Genomic DNA, 26959 nt, shown 5'->3' with positions numbered 1-26959 from the left:
TAAAAAGCTACTAAATTATTAGGTGTAATGATTCCTGTCTTTCCTCAAGAGGGCAGCAAAACCGCACTGCTCAGTTCTCAAAAATCAGTATAAAAATCTTAAAAAGCTGATACACAGACATTCCCATGACCTGATCATTCATATTAGTCCAACTAATTAAACATAACATGTGTTGATATTTGTATTGGCATTTTACAAAAGTTTAGCTTTTCCTTTATGAAATGAAAAAAAAAAATCTACTTTCTCTTAGTTTAGACAATAGAATTATACTTGCCTAGGGTCTCAACATGCATTGTTTAGACAAGGACAAATGATTAAGTAAGCTACTGAGGGTAACAAATAAATAACTTTTTTTTTTTCCCCCAAAGTGTATTAGTCCATTCTCATACTTCTATGAAGAAATACCTGAGACTGGGTAATTTATAAAGGAAATAAGTTTAATTGACTCACAGTTAAACTTTCCTGAGGGGAGGCCTCAGGAAGCTTATAATCATGGCAGAAGGCAAAGGAGAAGCAGGCACCTTCTTCACAGGGCCTCAGGATGGAGAGATGCAAGCAGGGGAAATGCCAGATGGTGATATAACTATCAGATCTTGTGAGACTCACACACTATCACGAGAACAACATGAGGGAAACCACCCCCATGACTCAATTACCACCACTTGGTCCCGCCCTTGACACGTGGGGATTGTGAGGATTACAATTCGAGATGAGATTTTGGATGGGGTCACAGCCAAACCATATCACCAAGTTACTAAAGTGATTGTACTTGAATCCAGTTGGGAATCAGGATTAAGACTTTCTAAAGGCAAATATTATAAAAAGAATAGTCTGGAACATAAGTCACTGGGAAGTTTAGGATAAAGAGTGCATCAGTGGGCAATCTGGGCCATTTTGGAAATTGCCTTTCTATAGTCTATCCTAGGAAGAAAGACCTTTTAAATACACACATGCACGCATGCGTGCGCGCGCACACACACACGTATGTTATGCATATATGTATATATGTATGTACATGTTTATCTGTATATATAGTCCAGAGTTGAAGAAAACTTGAATATTGGATCCAGAAAAATTGGGAAATGAGAGGGAGTTGAATCTACCCTTGCCCACATGTATAGAATGGAATTTGGGAATTTCCTAGGCAGATTATAGATGAGGTTTGTCTTTAGCACTTATCACACTGCCTTCAGGGTCCTCTCTGTTCCTAACTTGCTAAGTGCTGTTCTTGTATTCAGAAGGTGGTCAAATGATCCTGACAGTTGTTGCCTAATAGTGGTTCAAAACATTTCTTTTCTCTGGTATATCTGCATTTAATAGAGGACATGAGAAGACTGGAAGATTTTCAAGGCATAAAGGAATGGACCATAGTGGACCCTCAGAGGCCTGCATTCTGCCCTGGGGCTCCTGCTTTCATTTTAATAGCAGCAGTTGTAGGGCAGGAACAGGGAGACCAGCACCTGCATGGGCCACAGTGACCAATTCCACCACTGTTTCTGCCAGAGGGAGGTATGAGTGGGCCATGCACCTTATAGCTGCCTGCCTCCACTTCTCATGCTGATGGAATATTCTGATGGACCATAGAGTTGGAGCATTTGCTCCATACTAGGTTTATCTTTTATATATAGTAGGCTTCCAATAAATAGTTGTTAAATGAATAAAGACCTCAAATGATAAATGAATGATGTAGCTGTTCTTCCACCTACTCAACACACAGAATAAAAATCCTTTTCCTTTTTGTGAGGTTAACTAACTTTGATGGAGGAAAATTTACATGATTGTTACTGGAAAGGGGACAGGTATATTCAACTGGAAGCATTTGATGATTCTTCATTCCATTATATTGAATAGGTTGACTAGGGATCAAAACAGGTTCAGTGGCATGGTGGCCATCATAAACAAATGTAAAGTTCGAACTTAAGGGTTGTTCTCATCTTTCAAACATTTAAAGATCTTGTAAGAATTAACATTAATATTTATTAAGCACTTATTCTTTGCAAATCCCTATGCTAGTTTTGTTTTGAAATTTACTGCACAGTATAAAAAGAATAAACTATACCCTTGTCTTCAATGAATTTATAGTCTCCCTCTAGTCTCAAGACTAGCACACATGAAAGCATCAGAAAAGAAGGTACAGTATAGATCATTAATGCAAATGAGTAAGTGCCATGCCCCAGGATTAAAAGTTCTGAAAAGGGAAAGTCAATAAGAGGTAAAGACGCTGGGGGAAGGCTACCCAAAGAAAAAGGACCTTGAGATGACTCCTAAAGTACAGGTAGAGTTTAGATACAGAGACAAAGGGGGGTGTCCTAGGAATAACAGCTGTATAAAGACATGAGAAGTGCTGAACATGGTCTGTTTTAGAAAACAGATTAGAAAATAACTGCAAATTGGGTAACAGTGGGGGCCAAAGTTGGAAAAGTGATTAGTTTTTGGAATCAAATCTAAAAAAGGATGAATTCTATAACATTATTGAGTAGGAGAACAATGAAAGGATAGCTGTGTTTCCAGATAATTAACCTCCTTATTTCCCCTGCTGTGGAAACTAAGTCTCTAGAATAATTGTAAGGGGAGAAATGTTTGGGGTGATTAGAGGGTGGTGGGACCAGTTTACTTCTTAGCTGTGAATATTGTACTTATTGAGCTGAATTATATTTTCAAACCTATACAGTAATATATTTTAGGCTTAGAAATAATAAATCTGTATCTCAATTTTTATTCTAGGATAGTATTAGTGATTGATTCCAACCTGAATCTCATGCAAGTATCATAGTTACTAGAAATCCACTTAAAAGCTGAGATCCAATCATGGTACACTTTTATTTTTAGTAAGGAGCTGTTTCTAACGTCAACACTGGTAAACTAATGGTTTGTTGGAAGAAAATATGCCCTTTAATAGAAAGCCAACACATTCAGTCAAGAACATTTTACTTGTTCCATGTGAAAATCCACTATAGAAACAATTTCTGTTTTATCCTGAAATAAACATATATTGCAGAAACAGACACAGGACATTTTTGTGCATCAAGGTAATGTCTTTGGCTGGTTGCTGTTGAGTACTTTCATGATGTGAATATCATCACGAATAATTCATCAATTCTAAACTAGATTTCACTTAAAGTTGCAAATTTACCATTTTTTTCTTTTTTTTTTTTTTTTGAGACGGAGTCTTGCTCTGTAGCCCGGGCTGGACTGCAGTGGCCGGATCTCAGCTCACTGCAAGCTCCGCCTCCCGGGTTTACGCCATTCTCCTGCCTCAGCCTCCGGAGTAGCTGGGACTACAGGCGCCCGCCACCTCGCCCGGCTAGTTTTTTGTATTTTTAGTAGAGACGGGGTTTCACCGTGTTAGCCAGGATGGTTTCGATCTCCTGACCTCGTGATCCGCCCGTCTCGGCCTCCCAAAGTGCTGGGATTACAGGCTTGAGCCACCGCGCCCGGCCAAATTTACCATTTTAATGACATATTTTAAAAGTTTTCTGAAAGAAAGAGTACAAATAAAAGTAAAATAAGGGCTTCTGGTTCAAGATGGCTGACTAGAAGCAGCTAGTGGGTTCCTCTTCCATGGAGATGAATCAAAATAGTAAATATTCACACTTTGAATAGATCATCTAAACGAGACAGCATGCTGGAATTCATCAGATAAGTGATAGGAATTATGGAAAGCAAAGAAAAGTGAAGCCAGGCAGCCTGCTGAGCTGGGATTGGCATGGACCCAGGAGTAGCTCTCTGACTTGGGGAAAGGCTGAGTGAGCAACCCCTGGGGCTCCACTCCCACCGTGGACTTTTACAATCCTAGCTATGGGAGAGCTCCCTGAACCCCTGGGGCCTCCAGTCTAACACAGGGAACTGCCTGGAGATTGTGTAGAGGCACTGCTTGGGCCCACATGGAATTCACAGGCATTTGATCCTTGAAATGCTGCAGCCTGGTACTGGCTGCTGTAGCAGTGCCAGCAGGGAGTGGGGTGGTCAAGTACTTTTGCACACCCCAAAGATGTGTATCACTGCTACTGCTGCTGCAGGGTAGAGAAGCAAGCACATTGAGCACCCTTGCTTTCACTGCTCCCGGTAAGGGGGACCTGCCATCCCTCGGCTCACTGTACAGCCAGCCACCTTGCTTCTGCCTGAGCATTTTGGCTGTGGCCTGGCACCCTTCTGAGAGCCCAGCCCCCAGAGGCCTGCAGTCTGCCCTGGGGATCCTGCTGCTGTTGCTGCAACTGCCACCACCACTGCCAGGCCAGGGAGGGAGTGGGAAGACAGGACACCTTTGCACACCTCAGTGGTGGATACCACCACTGCTTCTGTGGGAGGAAGGTGCGAGTGGGCCATGGGCCCCACAGCTGTTAGCTTTCACTGCTCTCACTGAGCAGGGCTACCCCTGCCTGAGCATTTTGCTGTTGCCTAGCACCCTTTTGAAAGCCTAGTCCTCAGAGGTCGGCATTCTGCCCTGTGGCTCCTGCTTTCATCTTATTAGCAGCAGTTGTAGGGTGGGAACAGGGAGACCAGCACCTGCATGGACCACAATGACCAAATCCATCACTGTTTCTGCCAGAGTTAGGTACGAGTGGGCCATGCACCTTGTAGCTGCCTGCCTCCACTGCTCATGCTGATGGAATATTCCGCAGCTGCCTGAGCAGTCTGCCTGCCCTTTCTGAAGCCTTCTGCCAGCAGCCTAGGGGCCAGCCCACCCCTTCCTATCACAGCCAATACCTGAACTCTGGGAATTTGAAGACATGTTTGCTTGTCCGGTCCTGGTTTAGTCCCCTCAGAACTCATGCCCATTGACCAGGGAGCCATTTAGGAACCTGAGGATTAGAGGATTGCCTAGCCCAGTGATAGCACCTGATCATTCCCTCCGTGGTCTGAGGTTGAGCTGATCCAATCAGCTGACACCCCCACAGCTGACTCCCACCTGCATGTGCTGAAAGGCAGAACCATTCCCCCTCTCTCTATAAAGCAGCAGTATTCCTACATTGGAGAACAGGAGAGCCACAAAGCTGTCTATATTGAGCTGAGGGAAGAGATCCCACGCTGAAGCCACTCCAGTGAAGAATGACGGGACAGGTGTTTTCCCTGGCTTTCAGTGACATTGTGGCCTGGCGTTAGATGACAGTGTCTGTCTGAACTGAGGGTCATCAGCCCTGAGACAAGGGTGGGATACAGAAAGAGACTGTGTTCCTGTCTTCCCAGGATGTGGAGCTGGTGGAGCCCCCTCTCCAACTGCAGAAACCTTGGCACATTTCACCAGGAGCTCCTTTAGTCACTCCCGTCAGAGCTGGTGCCCATACGCATCATTGAAGTATTCATGGGTGAGCTTGGTGTTTCAGCTCCTCCCAATAAACCGAGATCAAGCAAATAGCCATCTGCTTCTGTGACAGACAGCTTTTGCCCATGAGCACCACCTACTGGTCTGGAGGTTGAACTGCAAAGCCCAATACAAAACATGCTAATAAGAAGTACACCAAGGCTAAAGAATCAAAGCCAAAGGACCCTACTCAACTGTGGTATTTGATTTCCACACTGTCATGTGGAAAATAATCCCATGTAAATGAAAGTAAATCGAAAACAAGAAGTGACACCTTCTCCAGATGAGAAGAAACCAGTATAAGAACTCTGGCACCATGAAAAACCAGTGTTGAGACATCCCCAAAGGATCATACTAGCTCATAGCAATGGATTCTAACCAAAATGAAAATTCTGAAATGACAGATAAACAATTAAAAATATGGATTACAGGCCGGGCGCGGTGGCTCAAGCCTGTAATCCCAGCACTTTGGGAGGCCGAGACGGGCGGATCACAAGGTCAGGAGATTGAGACCATCCTGGCTAACACGGTGAAACCCCGTCTCTACTAAAAATACAAAAAACTAGCCGGGCGAGGTGGCGGCGCCTGTAGTCCCAGCTACTCGGGAGGCTGAGGCAGGAGAATGGCGGGAACCTGGAGGCGGAGCTTGCAGTGAGCTGAGATCCGGCCACTGCACTCCAGCCTGGGCGACAGAGCGAGACTCCGTCTCAAAAAAAAAAAAAAAAAAAAAAAAATATGGATTACAAGAAAGCTCAATGAGGTCCAAGAGAGAGTTGAAAACCAACGAAACAAAATCAGGAAAACAATGTAGCATATGAAAGAAGAGATAGATATCTTAAAAAAAAAGCAGAATTTCTGGATTTGAAAAATTCACTGAAGGAATTACGAAATACAGGCATGAATGAAACTGGACCTCTGTCTCTCACCATATACAAAAATTAACTCAGTGTGAGTTAAAGACTTAAATGCAAGACATGAAACACTGAAAATCCTAGAAAAAATATGGGAAACACTGTTCAGAATTTTGCATAGGCAAAAAATTTATGGCTAAGAACTCAAAAGCACATGCAACAAGAACAAAAATAAACAAATGGGACTTAATTAAACTAAAAAGCATCTGTCAGCAAAAGAAGTAATCAATGGAGTAAGCAGACAACCTACAGAGTGGGAGAAAATATTTGCAGACTATGCATCTGACAAAGGACTAATATCCAGAATCTACAAGGACCTCAAACAACTCTACAACAATGACAACAACAAACAAACAACCCTATTAAAAAGTGGGTAAGGGACACAACTAGACATTGCTCAAAATACTACAAGTGACCAGCGAACATATGAAGAAAAGGCTCAACATTACTGATCATCAGAAAAGTGCAAACTTATACCATAATGAGATACCATCTTGCATCAGTCAGAATGGCCATTATTTAAAAACTGAAAAACAACAGTTGTTGGTGAGGATGACGAGAAAAGGGAACACTTATACACTGTTGGTGGGAATGTAAATTAGTATAACTTCTGTGGAAGACAGGATGGGTATTTCTTAAAGAACTGAAAATAGGAACTACCATTTGACCCTGCAATTCCACTGCTGAGTATCTACCCAAAGGAAAAGAAATCATTTTATCAAAAAGACACCTGCACTTGTATGTTTATTATGGCGCTATTCACAATAACAAAGTCATGGAATCAGCCTAAGTGTCCATCACTGAATGATCGGATAAAGACAATGTGGTATGTATACACCGTGAAATACTACTCATCCATAAGAAAGAATAAAATTGTGTCTTTGCAGCAGCATGGATGGATTTGGAGGCCATTATTCTAAGTGAAAAACTGCAACAGAAAATCAAATACTACATGTTCTCACTTATAAGTGGGAGCCAAACAACAGGTCCACAAGAACATACAGAAAGAAATAGCAGACTGGGCGTGGTGGCTCATGCCTGTAATCCCAGCACTTTGGGAGGCCAAGGTGGGCGCATCAGGAGGTCAAGAGATTGAGACCATCCTGGCCAACATGGTGAAACCCCGTCTCTACTAAAAACACAAAAATTAACTGGGCGTGGTGGTGCGCAACTGTAGTCCCAGCTACTCAGGAGGCTGAGGCAAGAGAATCATTTGAACCCGGGAGGCAGAAGTTGTAGTGAGCTGAGATCAAGTCACTGCACTCCAGCCTAGGCAACAAGAATGAAACTTTGTCTCAAAAAACAAAAAAAACAAACAAACAACAACAACAAAAAAGCTATAGTAGTCACTGGAGATGCCAAAAGTTGAGAGAGTGGGAGGAGAGTGAGGGTTGAAAAATTCCCTATTGGATACAGTGTTCACTGTTTAGGTGATGGGTACATCAGAAGCCCAAATCCCACCACTATGCAATATATCCATGTAGCAAACCTGCACGTGTACCTCTGAATCTATACAAATGAAAAAAACCACATTCTCAAAGAAGAGTAAAATAAAATAGAACACATGGAAGAAAATATATCACAAAGTGCTGAGAATAGAAAAAGTAACATCCTAAAGCTCTAGAATTTGGGGTAGTTCACCACTTAACACAATTTGGTAAATGGCAACGGAGAGCTTTTTAATACTCAGTTCATACTCTGTCTGTCTTGCACTCTCTCTCTCTCCCTATTAGTAGAGAGTGTTTTCATAAACGTTTTAAGCTTGGGTTTATCCTCAGTCAGGGTTCTTTCTTCCTTCTTTCCTCTGTTTTTATTCGAGCCATTGCTAGAATTTCATTTTGTTTTCTCTTAGTGTCTTAAAGTGTATTATATTTGCTTTTCCAACTGCAAAACAATAGTTGCATATTTTTTGGTCCCTTTAAGTTTTTATTATAACTTTTTTTCATCGCACCCCTTCCTTTTATAATGTTAAATGGCAAAATGTCTATAATATTTAAAAATTTGCTTCCATCATCCTAAATGTCTTATTTTCTACTTTTATTATTATAAATAAACAAATTTATGTGCATATGTTTTTTTTTTTGTTTCCTGAAACAAGTTAAAATTTGGATGTTTAAAATAATGTTGTGATATGAATACTGCAGGTGTTATTTCTATTTGCGGACTGAGAAGTTAGGCCAATAAACACCTATTTATTGAACTTCTTGAAGGATTCCTGGGCAGCCTTCAGTGCTAAGGGGAACAAAAATATAATAAGTACTAGGGATATTTTAGGAATATTTCCTGACACCTTTTTAAATTCTAGTATTTGCAAATATCACTATAGAATATTAGTTTCCTCATATACTTTATTCCTGGCAGCCAGGAGAGTTGAAAACAATAAAGCTCTATTGAGAGACTGGACTGTCCAAATTGTTAGATTTTTGGACCTGGCAACACCCACACCACCACCTAGTATTTCATGAGAGTTTCATATATGGCAGTTACTGTTATAAGGACTTTTCATTTATATACTTATTTATTCATTAAAATAGCTATATGATACACACAGATTATCATAATCATTGTCATTTTATAAATAGTAGGTAATGCAGGAAAAAATGGTTAAATAACTGCTAATGGTCACTCAGTTGGTAAGTGGTAGAGCCGTGAATTTGAATCCAGGTATTCTAGCTTGAGAACCCACAGTCTTAACCACATTTACCTTCCATTACTCTGTATTTCTTTTTTTTTTTTTTTTTTTTTTTTTGAGACGGAGTCTTGCTCTGTCGCCCAGGCTGGAGTGCAGTGGCGGGATCTCGGCTCACTGCAAGCTCCGCCTCCTGGGTTCACGCCATTCTCCTGCCTCAGCCTCCCGAGTAGCTGGGACTACAGGCGCCGCCACCTCGCCCGGCTAGTTTTTTGTATTTTTAGTAGAGACGGGGTTTCACCGTGTTAGCCAGGATGGTCTCAATCTCCTGACCTTGTGATTCGCCCGGCTAGTTTTTTGTATTTTTAGTAGAGACGGGGTTTCACCGTGTTAGCCAGGATGGTCTCAATCTCCTGACCTTGTGATCCGCCCGTCTCGGCCTCCCAAAGTGCTGGGATTACAGACTTGAGCCACCGCGCCCGGCCTACTCTGTATTTCTTTTCCACAGCTCACAAGTGTACTTTGATTAGGGGATGACTCTCTTCTGGTGTGCCTTTAGACAAATTAGACATTTCTTCATGGCAGACACATTTGGGATTGTTTTGAAACAAACAAAAATGAATAATTTAAATGACAAATGTCAATAATTATCTTTTTTTTTACAAAATATATTCAATATAGTTGGATAAATTAGATATATAGATGACATAATTAATGCACAAAGTCAAAATATCTATACCAGCAGTGTATACTGATATATGAAATCTCTAAAGAGTGTAGCTGGAGAATAATTAGGAAAGAAAGGATTGGAGAGAGATTTGGAATATATACAGAGAAAGACTGTATCTTCCGAGGATGTCGAAGTGTGTGTAGGTTTTGAGGAAGTGGTGGGTGCTGACTGAGGTGATGTAAGGGATAGAGAGAAGAGCCTGAAGACAGGAGTACATGTACTATTTGAAAGCAATAAAATGTGATGAATGCCCCATCCAGGCAAAGTGTTGAGCCCTGAATTGCAGTTTGCCATGCTCTCTTTTCCCCTTGCTGTGAGCCTGGCAATTTTTTAGACAGGGGCTGCTTTATCAGCTTGAATTGCAGGATGAAGAAACATGAAGCAGTCTTCTGACAACTCATCATATGGTATAAATAGAACTTTCCTACTGTTAGCCTGGAAGATTTTTGTGGAACTTATTAATGTAGCATTTTCTACCTTATAAAACTGGCTGGCAGGCAATTTCAGTATCCCATGTCTGTACTAAAAATACGAAAATTAGCCAGGTGTGATGGCGGGCTCCTGTAATCCTAGCTACTCAGGAGGCTGAGGCAGAAGAATCACTTGAACCCTGGAGGCAGAGGTTGCAGTGAGCTGAGATCCTGAGATTGTGCCATTGTACTCCAGCCTGGGTAACAAGGTGAGACTCCATCTCAAAAAAAAAAAAAAAAAAAAGAAAAAAAAAAAAGAAAAGAAAAAAGGAAGGATAAATGTAGAAATGGATATGCACTGACATGGAAACAGGGACTGGTAAAGTTCAAGATCTTGATGATCCCAGGGCCTCAGTTTTCCACTAAAGTCAGTGAAGTTATCTGCTAAGTGGGACAGAAGGAGAGGGGCAGATGAGAGCTGAGAAAAGAGAAGTTTGGAATTGCCACAGAGTGGAGAAAACCTGGTTGGGATTACAGGATTGCCAAACACAGAGGGCCTGTGTGAAGTTAGACTGTATGAATTCATAGTAGGCCAAGTCTGAATAATTCTCTGTCTTCTCTCAGTAGTGTTCAGTGTCCTGGGAACAGGCAGAGAAAGCTCACAATGAGGGTGATCCAGGTTTGTGATTCTTACAGATTAGGTTATTTGCTCGAGGTCATACTTATAGTTCTCTTTAACCCGTTCTCATTGTTTCTTCATAAAAATACAATGTCTTTTCACAGATACATTTTATATTCCTGTGGTTCTGATAATCTTCACACTAGCTTGAAATTCATCTCTTTAACCACTAGAGCCTAGATTTCTTTTTTACACTTGGCTCTTTATAAACGATGATATTAGTTTTTGGATAATTTTTTCTACCTTCTCATTTTTTTCACTTTGATAGGCTTTCTCAAATAACTTTTATTAGTGAAAAAATTATCTGTAGTTTTTAATAAAATGTTGTCATCTCATTTAATTCATCTGTCAGATACTTAATCATTATTTAGTGCTGAATATGTGCCAGGTGCTATGTTAAGGGCCAAGTTTACAAAGATAAATAAAACAAGGTACTTGTCTTTGATGGGTTTATAGAGTTCAAAAGTCTGTTGGGCAAGTTCCTAAACTTTGTATGACTTGTGTTACAGTGGCTTCTGTTCTCATTTGGTATTGGGCAAGCTCCCCTCACCCCACATACTTTTCATTAAATTTGTAATATTTGCAAATTTGAAAAGTGAGTTTTCATTACATTTGGTTTATTAATACATAGAATGAACTCTTTTCCCATTCTCTGTTTTGGTCCCCACTGCTGGAACTGATATTTATTGTTACAACCACCTTATCCCACTAGGCACCACAGTCCCCACTGGGCTTTGCCATGTTTGTGCAGAAACACTGCCATTTCTACAGACTGTCCCAATTTCTATTGCTGTACTAGAACACTTAAATGTTAATGATGATTGCTGACTTATTTGGACACAAAGGGAAAGTTCTGCTTTTCTATTTCAAGTTACACTTATTGAGAGGACAAGCAATGCAGTAGATACAGTTGAATAAAAACAGCTACTGCTTATACATATATATAGTGCTTATGAACTCCAATTTTATTTATTTTATTTTTTTATTTTTTTACTTTTCCTACCATTAACATTTTCTTTCTTTCTTTCTTTTTTTATTATACTTTAAGTTCTAGGGTACATGTGCATAACGTGCAGGTTTGTTACACATGTATACTTGTGCCATGTTGGTGTGCTGCACCCATCAACTCGTCAGCACCCATCAACTCGTCATTTACATCAGGTATAACTCCCAATGCAATCCTTCCCCCCGCCCCCCTCCCCTTGATAGGCCCTGGTGTGTGATATTCCCCTTCCCGAGTCCAAGTGATCTCATTGTTCAGTTCCCATCTATGAGTGAGAACATGTGGTGTTTGGTTTTCTGTTCTTGTGATAGTTTGCTGAGAATGATGGTTTCCAGCTGCATCCATGGGACAAAAACTCATCCTTTTTTATAGCTGTATAGTATTCCATGGTATATATGTGCCACATTTTCTTAATCCAGTCTGTCACTGATGGACATTTGAGTTGATTCCCAGTCTTTGCTATTGTGAATAGTGCCGCAATAAACATACGTGTGTATGTGTCTTTATAGCAGCATGATTTATAATCCTTTGGGTATATCCCCAGTAATGGGATGGCTGGGTCATATGGTACATCTAGTTCTAGATCCTTGAGGAATCGCCATACTGTTTTCCATAATGGTTGAGCTAGTTTACAATCCCACCAACAGTGTAAAAGTGTTCCTATTTCTCCACATCCTCTCCAGCACCTGTTGTTTCGTGACTTTTTAATGATCGCCATTCTAACTGGTGTGAGATGGTATCTCCTTGTGGTTTTGATTTGCATTTCTCTGATGGTGAGTGATGATGAGCATTTTTTCATGTGTCTGTTGGCTGTATGCATGTCTTCTTTTGAGAACTGTCTGTTCATATCCTTTGCCCACTTTTCCATGGGGTTGTTTGTTTTTTTCTTGTAAATTTGTTTGAGTTCTTTGTAGGTTCTGGATTTTAGCCCTTTGTCAGATGAGTAGATTGCAAAAATTTTCTCCCATTCTGTAGGTTGCCTGTTCATTCTGATGGTAGTTTCTTTTGCTGTGCAGAAGCTCTTTAGTTTAATTAGATCCCATTTGTCAATTTTGGCTTTTGTTGCTGTTGCTTTTGGTGTTTTAGACATGAAGTCCTTGCCCATGCCTATGTCCTGAATGGTATTCCCTAGGTTTTCTTCTAGGGTTTTTATGGTTTTAGGTCTAACATTTAAGTCTCTAATCCATCTTGAATTAATTTTCGTATAAGGAGTAAGGAAAGGATCCAGTTTCAGCTTTCTACTTATGGCTAGCCAATTTTCCCAGCACCATTTATTAAATAGGGAATCCTTTCTCCATTTCTTGTTTTTCTTGAAATCCGGTTTTAAATAAGATTAGTGGAAACCCACATTCTTTGCTTTATAAAGGTCCAAGCTCTTCTGCAAATTCCCAGGGGCATATAAACATGTGGGCACTTCTGATTTCAATTTACTGCCTCTGCTGGATTTTTTTTGTTTCTATCCTGTCTAATCCTGTTTCCACATAGGTGTTAATTAAATATGGTACATTGCTCCTTATCAATATCTACAAATAAATTATCCCTACACAATTCTGAAAATCTGTTGGTGGGAAATGGGGAGAAATGTTTATAATTTGAAAATGCAAACACATTAAAATTGAACATCTAAAATTTTATCTTGTTTTTTGGTGGTAAAAGCACTTAACATGAGGTCCACCCTCTTAACAAATGTCTAAGTGTATAATACATTATTTTGACTATAGGTACAATGTTGTACAGCAGATCTTTAGCGCTTGTCTTGCTTCACTGAAGCTTCATGCCTGCTGATTAGTAACTCCTCATTTTTCCTCCCCCCACCCCTAGTAACCACCATTCCACTCTCTGATGATATGGATTTGACTATTTTAAATACCAAATGTAAGAAGAATCATGCAGTATTTGTCCTTCTGTGATTGATTTCATTCAGTACAATGCCCTTGAGTTTCATCCATGTTGTCACATTGCTGAATTTCCTTCTTTTTAAAGCTAAACAGTACTGTATTATATGTACACAACACATTTTCCTTATCCATTTCATCTGCCAATGAACATTAAAACCAATAAAATAATTCACAATTAAATAATTAATAATTAAACAACCATAAATACAAATATTGATAAATAAAAATTAAACATTACAAATTCTTATTCATAAAAGTCTGAGAATGGGCATTTCTCACCAACCAAATGTCTACCATCCTCTCAGTTCCTTTCCTTCCCTACCTCTTCTCTCTGGTCTCTTTTACTCCGTTCCAAAGTATTTACACTCCTCACATTGTCCCATGAATAAAATCTGGTATTAATTTGGGTTGCTTTGGATCTTCCTTCAGAATCTTTCCCTTTCTTTACCCTGTGAGGTTTATCAAACAAGGTAGTTTCTCATGCAGTTTTCTTCTGAAGTAGAATTCTGGAACCACTCTTAAGACAATAAAATGTTCAATTTTATTACGTGTCTTATAATTTCATGAATCCAAGTGAAAAACTGGGGGGTGTACATTGATGCAACCACTTTGGGAAACAGTTTGGCAGGACTAGATTCATGGGTGTGTAACCTGTGCTGTCATAGAGGTTTGTGAATTTAGAAGGGCCCACACTTGTTTTAATGTTTTGCTGTTGCTGTCTTGAAATTTTAATACTTTTAAAACAAGGAGCCCTGTGTTTTCATATTTCACTGACCCAGAAAGTTCTATATGTGGTTCCACAGTCTGGCATTATTTAACACAGCTGAGCAAACTCAATGTTTCAGGGATTTCACTTTTACTGTAGTTCATATCTATATGTACCAAAAGAGATTATAGAAATATTTATCTCTGCATATTGTCTATCATTCATAATAGGCAAAAATCTGGAAACAATTCCATTTTCATCACCAATGAAGAAACAAACGAATTGAGCTATATTCATACAAAGAAATACTACACAGTGAAGAAAATTCATAGTCTAGTGCTATAAATTATAGTGAACTAATACCACCAACCTAATATTAAAAAAAGAGAAAAAGAATAGTTTAAGATTCCATTTACCATAAAGTCTGAGAAGAAGCAATTTTGTAAAGCTAGAGGAGAGTGTAGTGGTAGACTTTACGGAAGAAAGGCTTATAAATGGTAACTGGGAGGAAACATGGTGGAGGCCCCTGGGGTTCTGCTAATAGCCTTTCTTGACCTGGAGGGGAGTTACAAGTGTGTTAGTTTATAAAGCTATACATTTATATTTTATACACTTAGAATGTTTCTTATATGCACAAACATTTAAAATAATGCATAGCATGGTGTTGGTACCAAGGGAAATTGGGGTGTATCTGTCTGTTGTGAGCAGGGTGGAAGCTCTTTTAAACACTCTCTGATTAAGAAACTCATTGCACTAATAGATGCTCTTCACCCGCTCTGTGAGCACACTATCAGATTCTTGAGACTCACTGAGTGGTTGTATCTGTAAGCTTCGCTCTTATATATCATTTTGATAAACCATCTGATTTCCACTTGGATAAGTGAACATCTATGGTAATAGAAATATATTCATGATACTTAAGTTTAAAGTAAACTATTAATAAGAATTCAAGGGAATTTTCAAGGTCCAGAGTGAGACTGTGCCTCAGTAGGAGTCTGGTATAAAGAAATAGAAAGCCGGCTGGGTGTGGTGGCTCACGTCTGTAATCCCAGCACTTTGGGAGGCCGAGGCGGGCGGATCACGAGGTCAGGAGATCGAGACCATCTTGGCTAACACGGTGAAACCCCGTCTCTACTACAAATACAAAAAAAAATTAGCCAGGCGTGGTGGCCCAGGGCGCCTATAGTCCCAGCTGCTGGGGAGGCTGAGGCAGGAGAATGGCGTGAACCCGGGAGGTGGAGCTTGCATTGAGTCGAGATCGCACCACTGCACTCCAGCCTGGGTGACAGAGCAAGACTCAGTCTCAAACAACAACAACAACAACAACAACAACAAAGAAAGAAATAGAAAGCCAACATGAATTGCTTGCCATCTCTTATCTCTAAATCTTTATGTGCCCTGTTTCATTCTTCTCAGTCTTACTTTTCTAATACTCATCTACTTGTTAAAATATGGCCATGCCAAAGTTTTCAAACTCTTGTTCCTTTAGTTCAAAAGACAAGGCAGATTGATATATTCTTAAACTGAATTCCAAATTTTGGGAAAGAAAATCCCAAAACTTGCCTCTTTTTTTTTCTTTTTTTTAAATCCCTGGGCCACTTTCCAAGGCTAGAAGAGAGTCGCACAACAATAATATATTTATTGCAGTTCACTCTGTATAACCCCCAAAGCTTGTTTCTTAGTGCTTAAAATACACATGCATTCATAAAGTCAGGAGCTGGACTTTCCTTTTTTTTTTTTTTCCTGAATGTTCAAGTACAACCACCCTGGCTTTCTGACCAATGAATTGGCCTTGATTTATAGCACAAAGGGAACATTGACTAACATTTTATTGAAACATAAAAAGCAGGAATAATGTTCTTATCAAATCTCCACTTGTGATACTTGGCTATCCATTTTCAGGGAAAAATTAATTTTTCTACTACATACCTGTCTTAGTTTACTCAGGCTGCTATAACAAAATTCCATAAACTGGGTAGCTTATAAACAACAGAAATTTATTTCTCACAGTTCTAGAGGCTGGGAAGTGAAATGAGAGATCAGGGTGCTGGCAGATGTGGTGTACAGTGAGGGCCCTCTTCTGGGTTGTAGACTGCTGACTTCTAGCTGCGCCTTTACATTGGTGGAAGGGTGATGCAACTCTCTGGGGCCACTTTTGTAATGGCACTAAACCTATTCATGACACCTTCACTCTTATGACCTTATCTTCTGAGGGCCCCATTTCCTAAAACCATCACCTTGGGGATTAAGACTTCAACATATACATCTTGGGGGGAACACAAACATTCAGATCATAACAACACTAGCCATTAAAAAATGCAGATAGAAAAAGTATGTAATAGTAAAAAATGTAAAAAACAAAGAAATGCACATGACCATAAAATACAAGATAATTTGTTTGGAAACATGGGCAAAAGAAGTGATGTTTAAACATAGTATAATATGGTTTGGCTATGTCCCCACCCAAATCTCATCTTGAATTGTAACTCCCACAATTCCCACGTGTGGTGGGAGGGACCCCAGTGGGAGGTAATTGAATCATGGGGGTAGGTCTTTTCTGGGCTAGACTCATGATAGTGAATAAGTTTTGAGAGCTGATGGTTTTATAAAGGGGTGTTTGCCTGCACAAGCTCTCTTCTCTTGTCTGCTGCCATGTGAAATGTGCCTTTCACTTTCCACCATGATTGTGAGGCCTCCCTGGCCATGTGGAACTGTGAGTCCATTAAACTTCTTTCTTTTGTAAATTGCCCAGTCTCAGGTATGTTTTTATCAGGAGTGTAAATGTCGACTAATAATACTTAGTACAAAAGAAAAAAAGTAATGGGAAAAATTAATAAATTTGATTATATCAGAATTTAAAACTTAATTAAAGATACCACATAAATTTAAAGGTTAATGTGGTAGTCAGTTTTATATGGCCATGTGGGTAAGCTGTGGTTTCCTATTAGTCAATAAAACCCAATATAGGTGTTACTGTGAAGATATTTGGAAGATGATGTGGTTTGGCTCCGTGTCCCCACCCAAATCTCGTGTTGAATTTTAATTCCCAGTGTTGGAGGAGGGACCTGGTAGAGGTGATTGGATCATGGGGGTGGATTTCCCCCTTGTTGTTCTTGCTATAGTGAGTGAGTTCTTATGAGATCTGGTTATTTAAAAGTGTGTAGCACTTCCACCTTCACTCTCTCTCTCATCACCATGTGAAGATGTGCCTGCTTCCCCTTCACTTTCTGCCATGATTATAAGTTTCCTGAGGCCTCCTCAGCCATGCCCCCCAGTACAGCTTGCAGAACTGTGAGTCAATTAAACCTCTTTTCTTTATAAATTACCAGTTTCAGGTATTTCTCTGTAGCAGTGTGAGAACAGACTAATATAGAAGATTTGATTAAAGTCCATAGTAAGTTGACTTTAGTAATGAAGATTATTCTAGGTAATATAAGTGAAGTGGGCCTCATTCAATCTGTTGAAAGGCCATAAAAGAATAATTTAGGTTTTCCTAGGGGGAAGAAACTCTGTTTTATGGATAACAGCTTTAGTTTATGTCAAGAGTCCCAGCTTGCCCCTCCTCAAAGCCTGCCCTACGGATTTTAGACTTGCCTAACAAGTTCCCACAGTTGCATAAGCCAGTTACTTGCAATAACTCTCAATATATGTCTTCTGGAGGTCATATTTCTCATGATGAATACTGAGCGATACAACAAGTCATAGATTGAAAGAAAATATTTGTTTGTGTTATCAAAAAGGAGTAGATTTCAGACCAGGATGGTGAAGTAAGAAGTCTTGGGCCCCAATTCCCCTTACAGAAAGTTCAACTACCAACTATTCATGGACTAGAACGTTCTTTCAAAAACCTTAACACCTGGAAACAAGTGTGAGACACCAGCATGATACGTAGAAATGAACAATATCTGAATTAGAAAGGTAAGAGGACTAGTCTCACTCTGACCATGCTCTCTGTCCCCCGAGTCAGCACAGTGTCAGACAGAGGATTTTCCTGGACTCAGTTTCTACAATGGGGAAAGAGGACTGGGGCAAGTCATTCAGCTTCCTTAGCATTCCAAGGTACTTCTAGGAAGCCAACTCTGATCTCACTTCGTGGAGAACACAAAAATAAATAGCATGGCTTACCTGTCCTTGGATTAAATAGAAACAAAGAAATGTGACCAGTGCACAACTCTTGATGGTAGCTCAGTGTTCCTGCCAGCTGAAGTACTGAGTCAGAGATATCAGCTAAACTTATAGCACACTTTTGAAACTGAGCTGCTTGACTTTGATGGAAATCATAATCTAGCTTGAGCCACTAGACTGTTATTCTTCCTAGCCAGCTTAAGAACCCACCCCAACTACTCTGCGCAATTCGGGAGACTCCCACTTCTATGAGTCTCAGCAAAGCAAAGGGCTACATTGGCTTTATCCAGGAAGGTAAACAGCAACTCCACATGGCCAAGAAGCCTGCCCTATAACCCTGCATAGACAGGGAGATTCTCGCCTCTGCAGATCTCAGAAAAGTTAAGTGGCTCTACACCAGCCTAACCCAGAAAGGCAAGCAGTGGCTCTGAGCAGTCAAAAATCGACACAACAGTCCTGCCCAGGTAGAAAGATTCTCACCTCTGTATTTTTTGGAGAAATATAACAGCTAGTCCTGCTTATCTGAAATGTTGGACAGCCACTTATCTAAGCCAAAAGATCACCATACATAGCTCCACCCAGACAGTGGGACAATCCCCAATTACACACTTCTTTTATTATTATTATTATTATTATTATTATTATTATTATAATACTTTAAGTTCTGGGGTACATGTGCACAATGTGCAGGTTTGTTGCATATGTATACATGTGCCATGTTGGTGTGCTACACCCATTAACTCGTCATTTACATTAGGTATATCTCCTAATGCTGTCCCTCCTCCCTCCCCACTCCCCACAATAGGCCCCGGTGTGTGATGTTCCCCTTCCTGTGTCCAAGTGATCTCTTTGTGCAGTTCCCACCAATGATATTACACATTTCTAAGGAGCATAGCCTCAGGTCTCACCTGCCCAGATAAGTGTCTCCATCTAACTTTAGAGCCCAACCTGCAGCCAGCTCAACCACAGATTCCAAATAGTGGAAATGCCCAAGCACGGAGTATATCTTGTGGCCAGCCTGACCAGAAGCCATCACAATACCCAGTAGCTCCACCTGATACCAGAGCAAGTGCAGTGGCCCAGCTGACTAGAGATCACATAACACGCTCTGCTTCCCTGAGGTTATCATTAGCTGGCACTTCCAGAATCACAGGCTGGACTAAATAGTAAAACATTATCCCTTCCAATAAGGACCAGGAGAAGGGGCTGTCTCTTCAGATGCACAGACAACAACATAAGGGCGCAAATATTACAAAGAATTAGGAAATCAGGATACTTCAAAAAGAAACTAATAAAGCTCCTATAGTGGAACCCAAAGAAATAGGGATCTATAAAATGACTAAACAATGATTTAGAATAATACTCATAAAGAAGTTTATTGAATTACAAAAATATACAGATAGAAAATTTACTGAAATTTGGAAAATACCCAAAAAGTGAGAATATTGACAAGAAAATAGAAACGGTAAAAAAGAACCAGATAGAAATCTTAGAGATGAAGAATACAATGATTAAACAGAAACATTCAAGAGAAAGTTTAAATAGCAGAATTAATCAAGTGGAAGAAAGAATCAATGAGCTGGAAGATAGAACATTGAAATTGTTCAGTAAGAGGAGTTAAGAAAAAAAGAATGAAAAAGAATGACAAAAGCCTATGGGAATTATGGAATTCCATCAAGAAACTAAACCTTTCAATCACAGGAATTCCAGAAGGAGAGCAAAGAGAGGAAGGGCCAGAAAGCATATTTAATAAAATGATGGTTAAAATTTTCCTAATCTGGGAAAGATACTAACACACAGGCGCAGAAAGCATGGAAGTCCTTGTCAAAATTAATTCAAAGAGGAGTATACTAAGACGTATAATAATCAAACTATCAAAAAGTAAAGACAAATTCTAAAAGCAGCAAGAGATGAGAAACATACCACACACAAAGGAAGGCTGATACAACTGTCAGTGGATTTCTTAGCAAACTCTACAAGCCTGGAGAGAGTAGGATGATATATTCGAAGTGTTGAATGAAAAAAAAAAAGTCAACAAAGAGTACTTTATCCAACAGAGCTGTTCTTTAGAAATGAAGAAAAGACAAAGATTTTCCCAAAAAAAGCTGAGAGGGTTCATTGCCAGACCTGACTTATAAGAAATGTCAAAAGGAGTTTTCAAGCTGGAAAAAGGGTGCTATTGAGTAACAGAAAAACATTTGAAGGTATAAAACTCATTCATAAAAGTCAGTACACAGTCAAATTCAGAATACTATGATATTGTAACATTAGTGTATAAATCATATCTTTAGTATGAAAGCTAAAATTCAAAACTATTGAAAATAATAATTACAATAATTCGTTAAGGAGAATATTCAATATAAGAAGATACAAATCATACCATCAAAAATTCAAAAGAGGGGAGAAGTTGGGTTAAAATGTAGTATTTTTTGTTGTTATTGTTTCTTTTGATAAAAGTTAAGCTGTTATCTGCTTAAAATGACCTGTTATATCTATAACAAGTTTTTTGTAAGCCTCATAATTATAACATAGCAAAAATCTATAATATATATTCAAAAATAAAAAGCAAGAAATCAACATACTACTAGAGAAAATAATTTATCCACAAAGGAAGATAGTAAGATAGGAAGAAAGGATCTATAAAACAAATAGAAATAAAACAAATGAAAATAAACAGATTAAATTCTCCAATTAAAAGACATTGAAAGGTTGAATGGATAGAATAATCAGACCAAACTATATACTGCCTATATGAGACTCACTTCACTGGTAAGGACACACATAGACTGAAAGTAAAGGGATGGAAAAATATTTCATACAAATGGAAATCAAGAGAGCAGGGGTAGCTTTACTTGTACCAGGTAAAATAGACTTTAAACACCATTAAAAGAAACAAAGGTCATTACATAATGATAAAACAGTCAATCCAGTAAGAGAATATAACCATCATAAATACACATTCACTCAATATCAAAGAACCTAAATATACAGAGCAAATATTAATATATCTAAAGGAATACATTAACTGCAGTATAATATAGCACGGGACTTCAATGCCTCACTTAGAGCAATGGCAGATCATCCAGACAGAAAATCAACAAAGAAGCATTAAATTTAATTTGCATTCTATACCAAATGAACATAACAGACATTTGCAGAACACTCCATTCAACAGCTGCAGCACAAACATTCTTCTCAAATGCACATGGAACATTCCAGGATACATCATCTATTAGACCACAAAATAAGTCTTAACAAATTTCAAATGTTTGAAATCATGTCAAGTACTTGTTCTGATCATAATGGTTTAAAACTAGAAATCAATAAGAGGAGGAAATTCAGAAACTTTACAAATACCTTATAATTAAGGAACATGCTCCTTAACAACCAATAGTCAATGAAGATATTAAAAAGAAAATTTTAAAAATTTGTGAGACAAATGAAAATGGAAACACAGCATACCAAAACCTATGGAATACAGTAAAAGTGGCTCTAATAAGGAAGTTTATAGCAGCAAACACCTAATTCAAAGCTCCCAAACAGCAAAAGAAATAATCAACAGAGTAAACAGACAACTTACAGAATGGCAGAAAATATTTGCAAACTCTGCATCCGAGAAAGTACTAATATCCAGAATCTACAAGAAACTCAACCAAATAAGAAAAAAAAAAAAAAAAAAAAAAAAAAAAACCACACAAATAACTTCATTAAAAGGTAGGCAAAGGAGAGAAATTTTTCAAAAGAAGACATACAAACAGCCAAAAATTATATGAAAAATAAAAAATAAAAAAACAGATTTTGGCAAGGATTTGGAAAAAAGAGAAAGCTTATACACTCTGGAAATGTACCAGCTCTATGGAAAACAGGATATGGATTGCTCAAAAAGTTAAAAATAGAACTACCATTTGACCAGCAATCCCACTACTGGATATCTATCCAAGGGAAAAGAAATCATTATATAAAAAACGTGCCTCCACCCATATGTTTTTGCAGCACTATTTATAATAGCAAAGTCCTGGAATCACTCTAAGTGTGCATCAGCAGATGACTGGATAAAGAAAATGTGGCATATATATACTATGGAATACTACTCAGCCATAACAAACAATGAAAATGTGTCTTTTACAGCAACATGGATGAAACTGGAAGCCATTATTTACGTGCAACAACTCAGAAACAGAAAGTCAAATATGCACGTTCTCACTTATAAGTAGGAGCTAAACAAGGGTAGACACACACATACAGAGTGGAATAACAAACAATGGAAACTACAAAAGGTTGAAGTATGGGAGGAGGATGAGAAATGAGAAATTACCTATTGTGTACAGTTTACGTTTTCAGGTAATGGTACTCGAAAAACCCAGGCTTCACCTCTACATAATAATCCATGTAACAAAAATGTACTCATTCCCCTAAATCTACAAAGATAAAAAGAAGAAAAAAGAAAAAAAAGTTTATATGAAAAGAAGAAAGATCTTAAATAAACAAGCTAACGTTACACTTCAAGAAATAGAAAAACAAGAACTAATTAAACTCACAATTAATAGAAGGGTAGAAATAATAAAGATCAGAGCAGAAATAAATGAAATGGAGTTTGTTTTTTTGAAAAGATAAACAAATTGACATTTAGCTAGACTAAATAAAAAAAAAGAGGAAATAACAGGTAAAAAAGAAGACATTACAAATACAGAAATACAAAAGATCATAGGAGTCTATAACAAACAATTATATGCCAACAAATTGAATAACCCTAGAAGAAATGGATAAATTGCTGGACGCACACAATCTACCAAGACTGAATCATGAAGAAATAGGAAGTCTGAATGGACCAATAATGAGTAATAAAATTGAATCAGTAATAAAAACTGTCCAATCAAAGAAGAGCCCCAAACTTGATTGCTTTACTACTGAATTCTAACAAACATTTAAAGAGGAGCTAATACCAATTCTAATCAAACTACTCCAAAAAGATTGAAGAAGCAGGAATTCTCGAAACTAATTCTACCAGGCCAGCATTATTCCATTACCAAACCCAGACAAGGATGCAACAAAAATCAAAATCAGGCCAGTCATGGGATACATATAACTATGGAATGCTAAATTTGGATATGGAGTTAGAATACCTAATTGTGCAACACTTTGATTACTTTCAGCTGACCTCCTTTGATTACACCAGCTTTATGTAAAGCTGTGTGGTGTTAGCGGTGGTTTCAATATTGACCTGCTGGCTACGTGAAGCTGCTCAACAACTACCCAGTCTTCATGTCCTTTTGTGAATTTCTGGAAAGAAATGGATTCCTAGCTCTCAATTGTAATCTCACTGCAGAGTAATGTTGGATAATACATCAGCCTCAAGAAAATTTCCAGATTAAATTGTCTGGGTGAGAAGTATAAAAGCGTATCTACTGGAACTGCAAGCTAATTGTGTCACATTCTTGGCTTTTCGGTTTTAAGTTACATGTTAAATGTGCATTTGAAGAAAGAGCTTTTAGTTAAAGACTGTGGGAAAAAAAGACATTTTGTCTCCCTTTCATTCTCTCAGAAATTGCTAAAGAAATAAGTTCAGTCAAAAGCTGTGCGTATGTGGGAGGGGGTAGAAAAGTGGGGAAGGGGTGATGTTCCTCTTCACGTTCAATGAAAGAGGAAATGGCTGTGTTCCCATATCCTGAATTTGTCATAAACCTGCCAAATATATGGAATGTGGCCTGGAATGAGAGAGACCATACTTAGTGCTGACCTATCTCCTCTGATCTTTAGCAGGAAATTGTAAAAGTAAATGTTATAGTCTTGAAGGGGCTAGCCAACTATTCTTTGATTAAAGTGAAGTGAGCTAGAGAGATCGATGGGCAACCAGAGAATATAACAAAGATCTAAAGTAAAAAAAACATGATAGCAAATTGTTTCTCATATCTGAGATCTAGCTCCTAGTTAGGGGAAAATGCTTGGGGGAGGAGGAAAGTAAAGATGGAATATTTCCAGATAACAACCAAGAGAACTTCTGGATTGAGGAACGTTGCAATTTCTTAAACAGAGAAAACTGCAGAGACATTTTTTTCAGACTAAAAATAAAATAGAAAAAAATACCAAGGAAACCAAATCAAAACAAAAAAAAATAGATTTTGTAAAAGAATGATTAAGACAGTAACCCTAATCAAAATTCAAAATTCTCAAGTGCTTCACTTCATTCTGTCTTTCCCACAATAATTTTAAACAACAATGTTGAACTTATTAAAACAAAGCTATGAGAAGAAATAGACCAGTTTGAGATACATTGCTAAAAAGGGCACATACATTATAAGAAGAAAAACCCATGGAAAAGCAGACTTGTTAAGGGAAAAGTTTTCTATATTAAAAAAATTACAAATAAAAGGAGCTTTTAAGAACTCAAAAAAGGCATACAATAATTCAAGGAAGAAATTGTAAAAAATAGATGGAGATTAAGATCAAACTAGTAGTGCTTGAGAATAAAATGAGAGAGAGGGAAAAAATAGACATATTGCAGAGATGATGCTACTGCCTCTGGTTAGAATGTAAAAGAAGTAAAAAGCGTATGGTCCCATCATAACAAGAAATCCCAGATACACAACGCACACACACTTCTTTGAACACTTCTTTAAAGCCATCTAAGAACTGTGGATATAAAGTAGAATAAAGGAGTCTATAGAAGTCTAAAGATTTCAGAAGAATGATCACTTTCTAAGTTTCTGTGTCAGGTAGAACTGGAGGATACTTCCATACTTTGGAGCAATTGCAGAGATTGCGGGCTGGGTGGGCAGAGGAGCAAGCCTTTCATTGGTTGGAGAGAAACCTATCAGCTTTGATGAAGTATAAAGATAGCATGCCAGACATAAAACTGGAAGAGCCCCAAATGCCAAGTTAAGTCCTCTCTGGACAGTAATTTTTTCACATGTAAATTTTGCCAGGTAAGTACACACTGGAAAAAAGTCTGAAAAAGATAAACAGATTTACAATCTTGAAATATCACAATTTTGAAATCTCACTGTCTTGCTTCTCATGGTCTTGCAACCTCATAGTCACAAATTCCTGTTGTCTAAGGTCTTAAAGTATTTCATTGGTTGGAGAGAAACCAATCAAATTTGGATGAACTAAAACATACTAGTATATGTATAAGTATATACATATACCTTAATAAGTGTATACTTATATAAGAATGTGTGTGTATACATATTACTCTAATATATATATGTGTGTGTGTGTACAAATCAATGGCTATGTTGTTTAGTGGCATGATTACTTTGGTGGGGCCTTAGAAATTTAAGCACCAAAAGTCTAATAAGACTTCTATTTTCTTTCAGCCTAGGATCCAATTTCCTGTGTTGCCACAGGGCTGATATCTTTGATCTATTAAAATCTGCATTGGTATAGGTAGGTGGCAGCTATGGTTGGATTCTGTTCAACTGTGTCTTTAATCACTTTGAATATAAGGCAAGGCTCTCTCTCTAGGAGGGCTTAAGGACAGAGTACCATCAAACTTCAATATGAGAGTCTTTAGGACTAAGAGACCGTGAGATCTCAATATTGCAAGACTGTGAGACTGTAAGGCAGCATGCTGTTATGATTTTGTATAACAAAAGACTGTATACACACACATATACACACAATCCAGATGTTAGATTTAGCAGGCAGACTTTAAAATAACTTATAGCTATTTAAAAAATTAATAGGGTAAAGAAATAGACCATTTCAAGAGATATTTGAATGTATAAAATAGAACAAAATTGAAATCTAATTTAGAACTGAAAAGCAAAATATATTTAAAATTAAAAAATTTATAGATTTGCATTAGTTTGGACATTGTAGAAGAAATTACAAGTAAATAACACGTCAAAATAAACTATTCAACGTAAAGCACAGAGAGAAATAAATTGATCAAATTGAATAGAGTCTCAGTGAGCTGTGGGAAGTTACAAGTAGTTTCACATTCATATGATAGGAATATTGGATAGAAAAGAGAAAATGAAAGAATATATTTAAAGAGATAATGATTATATGTCTTTAAAAATTTTAAGAAAGGCCAGGTACAGTGACTTGTACATGTAATCTCAGCACTTTGGGAGGCTGAGGCAGGGGGACTGCTTGAGCCTAGGAGTTTAAGACCAGTGTGGGCAACATAGGGAGACCCCATCGCTAGCCAGGCACATGGTGGTGCACACCTGTGGTCCCAGCTACTCAGAAGGCTGAGTTGGGAGGAACATTTGCATCTGGGAGGTCAATGCTGCAGTGAGCCATGATTGTGCTACTGCATTCCAGCCTGGGTGACAGAGCGATATTATGTCTCAAAAAAAAAAAAAAAAAAAAAAAAAAAAAAAAAAAAAAGAAAGAAAGATACAAACCCACAAATCCAAGGAGGATGACCAATATAGCAGGATAATTACAAGGAAAACTATTTTTAGGCACTTCACGGTCAAAATGCTGACAACCACAGGTTTACAGAAAATTTTCAAAGTATTCAGAAAAATAAGACACTTTATATATAGGGTTACCATGATAAGGATGATGGCTGTCTTTTCATCTGAAATAATGAATGCCAGAAGATAATGGAAAA

General features: G+C 38.3%; 1 protein-coding gene across 1 annotated transcript in view; it reads left to right on the top strand.

Moving 5' to 3' along the window:
- CHODL (chondrolectin) overlaps positions 1 to 26959 on the top strand; it is a 457020-nt gene that overhangs the window by 116301 nt on the left and 313760 nt on the right. The window lies entirely within an intron of this gene.

Source organism: Chlorocebus sabaeus, chromosome 2, assembly GCF_047675955.1.
Source record: "Chlorocebus sabaeus isolate Y175 chromosome 2, mChlSab1.0.hap1, whole genome shotgun sequence".
In the NCBI taxonomy this organism is placed as follows: Eukaryota; Metazoa; Chordata; class Mammalia; order Primates; family Cercopithecidae; genus Chlorocebus; species Chlorocebus sabaeus.
The sequence above is the reverse complement of the archived record's forward strand: the minus strand, read 5'-3'. Positions and strand labels throughout refer to the sequence as shown.